Raw genomic sequence first — 6,807 nt, 5'->3', positions numbered from 1 at the left:
CGACCTATGCCCCCCTTCAAGATGTTTATGAAAATTAAACGAGCCGAAGGCGAGCAGGAGGTTCCCTCGCGCCGGAGGCGCCGTGTCACACAACGACGAACAACGCGCGTACGAACCAGCACGCTGCATGACCAACACACACTTCGACCTATGCCCCCCCTTCAAGATGTTTATGAAAATTAAATGAGCCGAAGGCGAGCAGGAGGTTCCCTCGCGCCGAAGGAGCTTTTCTTCAATTTAGTAAAATTATACACCCGTGCCTCTCCTAGTGTTCACCTGTGCCTATAAAGAAGTCACACGATTGAACAATTCTGAAGACTGTTGTTTTACATTAAAAAGTTGCTTTTTTTCCTTACTTGAAAGATCATATTTGATAGTGTTGGTAGTCCCCGCCGGTAACTACCCCATAAATCTCCATTACCCAGAAATATAATGAGAACAAAAAAAGAAACCAGAAAGGAAAACAGGGAACCAAGCACACGAACTGGTATTTTTTATGTGTTTTTGACGGAAAGGCAAAACAGAAAAATATGGTAGTATGAGAGTCGAACTGCAAAACACATGAAACCGCAAACCGGGAAGGGAAAACCGGAAACCAACCACGCCATCTGGTTTTCCCTGGCGGGAACGCTCCATGCGCGACACTTGTCACGCGCGGAGCGCTCCCGAACCACTCGTTACAAGCGCTCCTCCGAAGAAGCGCTCGTTAACTAGTTGCTCCCCCGAGATAGGCCCTGGACCTCCGCTTCCGATCCCAGCCTCCGGACGGGGAACGTCGCTCCGATTCGGCCATGCCTCCGGAGACGAGCCTGTCTGTGTCCCATGTTAGCCTGGAGCGACCAGAGCTTTCGGAGGTACCATGGGAGACGAGGGTCCCTCTGGCTGAACGACCTTGTCCGCTGGTGGTGAACCCTCAACAGAGGGCCCTTATTGGTGACCTCCGGCCATCCCTATCTGTGTTTCAGCATGCAAAATGTTCATTCAGATATGATTCCTCATGTTTAAGCTGCAAAATTCATGTTCTTCGCGTACAGTAGTGTGTATATATAGATGTACTAATTACTTGTCTGCTCGCTCGTATGATTCTTTTTCGAGAAAATGCAAATGGCTTTTGCGTTTCATTAAATTGGAAAGAAAGGGGGGAATTTACATCCTCTTAGGAGGTAGCTTTACACAGCCAGGAGGGCCTGAGTGGACATCCCTGGATGGTGGCAAAACGACCTTGAGCCCTTGAGCTCTGGCCTTTGCCCAACATCGGGTCTCGTCCTTAATCCTGTCTACAAGCTCATTCAGTGAAGGCCTCACATGATCGAAAACACACGCGTTCCTATGCTTCCAAACTATCCACGGCACCAAGAGCGCCACAGATTTGAGTGCCTTGCGAAGCGCTGGCGGTGTGAATTCCTTTGCGCGCAGCCACCAATCCATGAGCGAGCCGTCGTGCTCGGGCGCCGGTGCCGGTAGGCGTAGCCAAGAAAGGACCTCATGCCAAGTCTGCCTGGTGAATGGGCACGCAAGCATCAGGTGTCCAATCGTCTCCGGTTCCTGGTCGCACAGAAGGCACCGTGGGTGTGTTGCAGGCCATGGCGCGCGAGTCTCTCCGCGGTCCAGCAGTGATCTTCGACACGCCAACCAGTGGAAGAACTTCACCTTGGGCGGTGCCCAGCTCCTCCAGATGAGTTTCCAGGAATCGCAGCTCATTGTGCCCTGGAAGGTTGCCCGGTAGCAGGATTGGGCTGTGTAGACACCGTTGGCTGTCCATCTCCAGAGCAGTCTGTCCGGCTCATTGGACAGCTCTACATGCTGGACTAGGTGCCATAGCTTTAGGTACTGCCCAATCTCCGGGAGGCCGAGCAGGCCATGGATGTCACGCGCCCAGCTGTTGTCGGCGAGGGCCTCCGCCACCGTTCTGGACTTCTTGCGTTGTTTGGGGATGCACTGGATAAGCATGGGAGCGAGCTCGTGGACGGATTGGCCGCCGACCCAGCGGTCCTCCCAGAAAAGTGTTGTCCTGCCGTCACCGATGGCCATGGTCGTGGAAGCGTAAAAGAGCGCTCGCTCTTCCGTCGTGAATTGCAGGTCCAGCCCCTTCCAAGCTCGATCCGTGTCTGTGCGCGCGAGCCATAGCCAGCGCAGCCGGAGTGATAGTCCCGTGCGCTCGAGGTCCCGGACGCCGAGGCCACCATATTCGAGCGGACGGCAGACCCGGTGCCAGTTGACATGGCAGTGACCACCGTGGGCGTCCGCGCGGCCGGCCCAAAGAAAACCGTGCTGAATCTTCTTCAATTGCTTCAGGGTTTTGTTTGGAGGCGCTAGCGCTAGCAGTTGATGGATCGGTATCGCACTGAGCACCGACTTGACAAGCGCTAGTCGTCCCGATTTGTTCGTCAGCCAAGCTTTCCAGGAGGGTAGCCGGCCCGCCACCGCGTCGACGAGGGGTTGCAGCTGGGCTGCGGATGGGCGGCAAGCGGAGAGCGGGATGCCCAGATAGGTGACTGGCAGGGCCACGACGGGGCACCCCAGTGGCTCCAACAGCCCCTCACTGTGGTCGTCGGCATGAAGGATTGTGGCCGAGCTCTTGGCGTAATTCACCCGTAGCCCAGACGCCGTACCGAATATGTCCAGGATGCCTTTGACAGCGGCAATCTCCTCGGTAGTGGCATGGCAGAAAAGCATCACATCGTCGGCGTAAAGAGATATTGCCGGGATGGCTCGCCGGGGGTGCAGCTGCTGGAGGATACCCGTTTGTAGAGCGAGACGCGTCAGCCTCCCAAGGGTGTCCACCGCTAGCGCGAATAGTTGCGGGGAGGTGGAGTCGCCTTGTCTCAGGTTATGACGGTGTCATATTGGAGGGCCGGGGACTCCATTAACCATGACCCGCTTGCTAGCCGAGGAGAGCAGAATGGCCAGCCACTCCCGGAATCGCTCCCCGAACCCATACTGGCGCAGTACCTCAAAGAGAAAGGGCCAAGAGATGGAGTCAAGAAGGCGCGTGTGAGGTCCAGCTTTAGCATGATCCTGGGAGCGCCAAGTTGGTGCAACATCTTGAGGGATTGCCGGACTAGAACGAAATTGTCGTGGAGGCTACGTCCGGCAATGAACGTATTTTGGTTGCGGCTGACAAGGGTGTCAAGCTTGGGGGCGAGGCGCAATGACAGGACCTTCGTGAAGATCTTGGCCACAATGTGGATCAGGCAGATCGGCCGGTAGTCGCCGAGCTTGTGAGCGTCCGCGTGCTTAGGCAGCAAGGTTAGCAGCGCTTGGTTAAGCTTGCTGAACCCGCGGTGTTAGACTGTATTTACATGTGTATATTGTAACGTTGTATACCACCTCATTATATATATATGTGATAGGCCACCCCTAAAGGGTTGTGCCGGTTCCCCCCCAAAGCCTATTGTCTTACATGGTATCATGCTAGGTTACGTCCGCTTCCGCCTAAAAACCCTAAACCGCCGCCGCCGCCGCCGCCGCCGCCGCCGCGCCCGCCGTCGCCGTCGCCCGACTGCTATGACGTCCGCCGCTGCGTCCGGCTCCACCGCCACCGGTTTTCTGCCGGCCTCCCTCGCGGCACTTCTCTCGAGGCCGCTGGATGCTGCCTCCCTTCAGGCGCCGATCGGGACACGGAGCGTCGGCTCCCTCTTCGCGCTCCCGCCGGCTGCTACTTCGCCCGGGCAGGCGCTTGTGGCCCACACCGCCGCCGCCCCGTCAACCGCGGCTGTCGCGCCCTCGGCCACTGCGCCGCTGGTGGCGGAGGACGTCGCGCTGGCAGGCTTCGCGGCGCCAACCGCGGCCATCGCGCCCTCTGTCACCGCGCCGGCTGCCCCTCTGACTGTCTCCACGGTGGTCTCACCTCAGCCAGTCTCCTCGATGGGATCGCAGCCGCCGCCGCCGTTTCACTTCGGCCATCTCATCACCATCAAGTTGTCGTCGGACAATTACATCTTCTGGCGCGCGCAAGTTCTTCCGCTTCTTGGGAGTCACTATCTGCTTGGCTATGTCGACGGCTCTCTCCCTTGCCCTCCTGCGCTGGTTGACAGCGTGCACGGTCCGGTCTATAATCCGGCTCACCGTGTCTGGACAGAGCAGGATCAGGCGAACCTCTCCTCCATCCAGGGGTCGCTCTCTCCGGCCGTTGCTGGGCTTGTTGTCTTCGCCAAGACGTCCCACGAGGCATGGACTATTCTTGAGCGCTCGTTTGCGGCACAGTCGCAGGCTCGTGTATCTGGGCTCCGTCGCCAACTTGGGGAGTGTCAGAAGCTTGACTCCACCGCCACTGAGTTCTACAACAAAGTCAAGAGTCTCGCCGACACGCTGGCCTCCATTGGACAGCCCCTCACCGACTCCGAGTTCAACTCGTTTATTGTCAATGGTCTTGATGAGGAGTATGACGCCCTAGTCGAGATCATCAATGAGAGGGGCAACTCCACGCCCATGCCAGCACACGAGGTCTTTTCACGCCTCCTGCTTACTAAGCAACGAGTCGAGATGCGCCGATCCAGGGCTCCTTCGGGGCAGTCACCACCACCCGCCTCAGCCCCTCCTCCTACTGCGACGCTACCAGGGGCTGGCGGTCCACGTGTGTGCCAGCTTTGTGGTCGCGATGGGCACTGGGCCTCGAAGTGTCACAAGCGCTTCCAGCGGGGTTTTCTTGGTCTCGGCAATGACGGGAAGGATACACGCAACTTTGCTCGTCAGGTCGCCATGGCTGATCGTCCGCCGCCACAGAATCCACAGGGACACACTCAGTCCTACTGCATTGATCCCCACTGGTACATGGACTCTGGGGCGACAGAGCACCTGACCAGTGAGATGGGGAAGCTTCACACTCGTGAACCCTACCATGGCTCCGACAAGATCCATACCGCCAATGGAGCAGGTATGCACATCTCTCATATTGGTCAAGCATCACTTCTCACTAGACATGCCAATAGGAGTCTTCAACTTCGCAATGTTCTTCGAGTTCCATCTGTGACACGTAATCTTCTTTCAGTTCCTAAACTCACTCGTGATAATAATGTGCTTTGTGAATTTCATCCTTTTGATCTTTTTATTAAGGATCGGGGCACGAGGGACATTCTTCTTAGTGGGCGGCTCTGCCAAGGTCTCTATCGTCTGGAGCATCCTGGCGTCGCTCGCGTCTTCAGTGGAGTTCGGGTATCTCCGTCACAGTGGCATGCTCGTCTTGGTCACCCGGCCACACCTATTGTCCGGCATGTTTTGCGTCGTCATGAGCTTCCTAGTGTGTCTAGTAATAAAGATGTAGCAGTTTGTGATGCTTGTCAGCAGGGGAAGAGTCATCAACTTCCTTTTTCGGAGTCCAGTCGTGAGGTGAAACATCCTTTAGAACTTGTGTTTTCTGACGTATGGGGTCCTGCTCAGACTTCTGTTAGTGGTCATAATTACTATATCAGTTTTGTTGATGCTTACAGCCGCTTTACCTGGCTTTATCTTATCAAACGTAAATCTGATGTGTTTGACATTTTTGTTCAGTTCCAAAAACATGTTGAACGCCTTCTCAAGCACAAAATTGTTCATGTTCAGTCGGACTGGGGTGGCGAGTATCGCAACCTCAACTCCTTCTTTCAGTCGCTTGGGATCACTCACCGTTTAGCATGTCCACATACACATCAGCAGAATGGTTCAGTAGAACGTAAGCATCGTCACATTGTTGAAGCTGGTCTGACTCTTTTGGCCCATGCATCTGTTCCGTTTCGTTTTTGGAGTGATGCTTTCACCACTGCATGTTTTCTCATCAATCGTACTCCCACTCGTGTTTTGAATATGAAGACTCCCATTGAAGTTCTCCTTAATGAACAACCGGACTACACCTTTTTCAAGGTGTTTGGGTGTGCTTGCTGGCCCCATCTCCGTCCATATAACAAGCGTAAGCTTGAGTTTCGTTCCAAGAAGTGTGTTTTTCTTGGTTATAGCTCTCTTCATAAAGGATACAAATGTCTTCATGTGCCCACTAATCGTGTCTACATCTCTCGGGATGTTGTGTTTGATGAGCATGTTTTTCCCTTTGCCAAACTCCCTGTGTCCACTACCGAGCCACCTGTCATGCATTCATCCTCTGTTGCTTCTGACCAATTTGATGATGTTGCATATTCTCCTCTATTGTTGCCTAACCATGGTGCAGGCACTGGTCGTGGGGCTCGTTTGGAGATTCTGGAAGTGCCATCTTCCTCTTCGTCGCCATCGCCTTCATCCTCGGCACCTTCTGTTGTGCATGAGGAGCACATGGCGCCCCTGCATGGCCTCGGTTTCCATGCTCATGCACGGCCGATCGACGTCCTGGCCCGGTCGCCTCTGGCTTCTGGGCTGCCTTTGCCATCGTCGCGCCCTGCAACCCCGCCGACTGGGCCGGCCTCCTCGGTCCCCGTCTCGCCCAGGGCGTCGGGGCAGTCATCACCAGGCCTGGCCTCGCCCGCCCCTGCCTCGCCCAGGGTGTCTGGGCCCTTCTCACCAGGGCCGGCCTCGCCTGCTCTCGCCTCGCCAAGGCCGTCTGGGCTAGTGTCACCGGAGCTGGCCTCGCCCACTCTCGGTTCGCCCATGGCCTCTGAGCCCCTGTCGTCGGGCCAGTCTTCGCCATGCAGCCCGGAGTCGTCTGTCCCGAGCTCGCCTGAGGTGATTCCTGCATCTCCGGCGACCGTCACGTCTCCGTCACCTTCGCCTCCGCCGGCTCCTGCTGCTGCTCTACGTCCACATACGCGCAGTCGGAGTGGCATTTTTCAGCCTAAGCAACGTCACGATGGCACAGTTGCTTGGTTAGCGGCGTGCATGTCTGCTGCTCTCGCAGATCCATCC

Source organism: Triticum aestivum, chromosome 1B (assembly GCF_018294505.1).
Source record: "Triticum aestivum cultivar Chinese Spring chromosome 1B, IWGSC CS RefSeq v2.1, whole genome shotgun sequence".
NCBI lineage: Eukaryota > Viridiplantae > Streptophyta > Magnoliopsida > Poales > Poaceae > Triticum > Triticum aestivum.
This window is presented reverse-complemented; position numbering follows the sequence as displayed.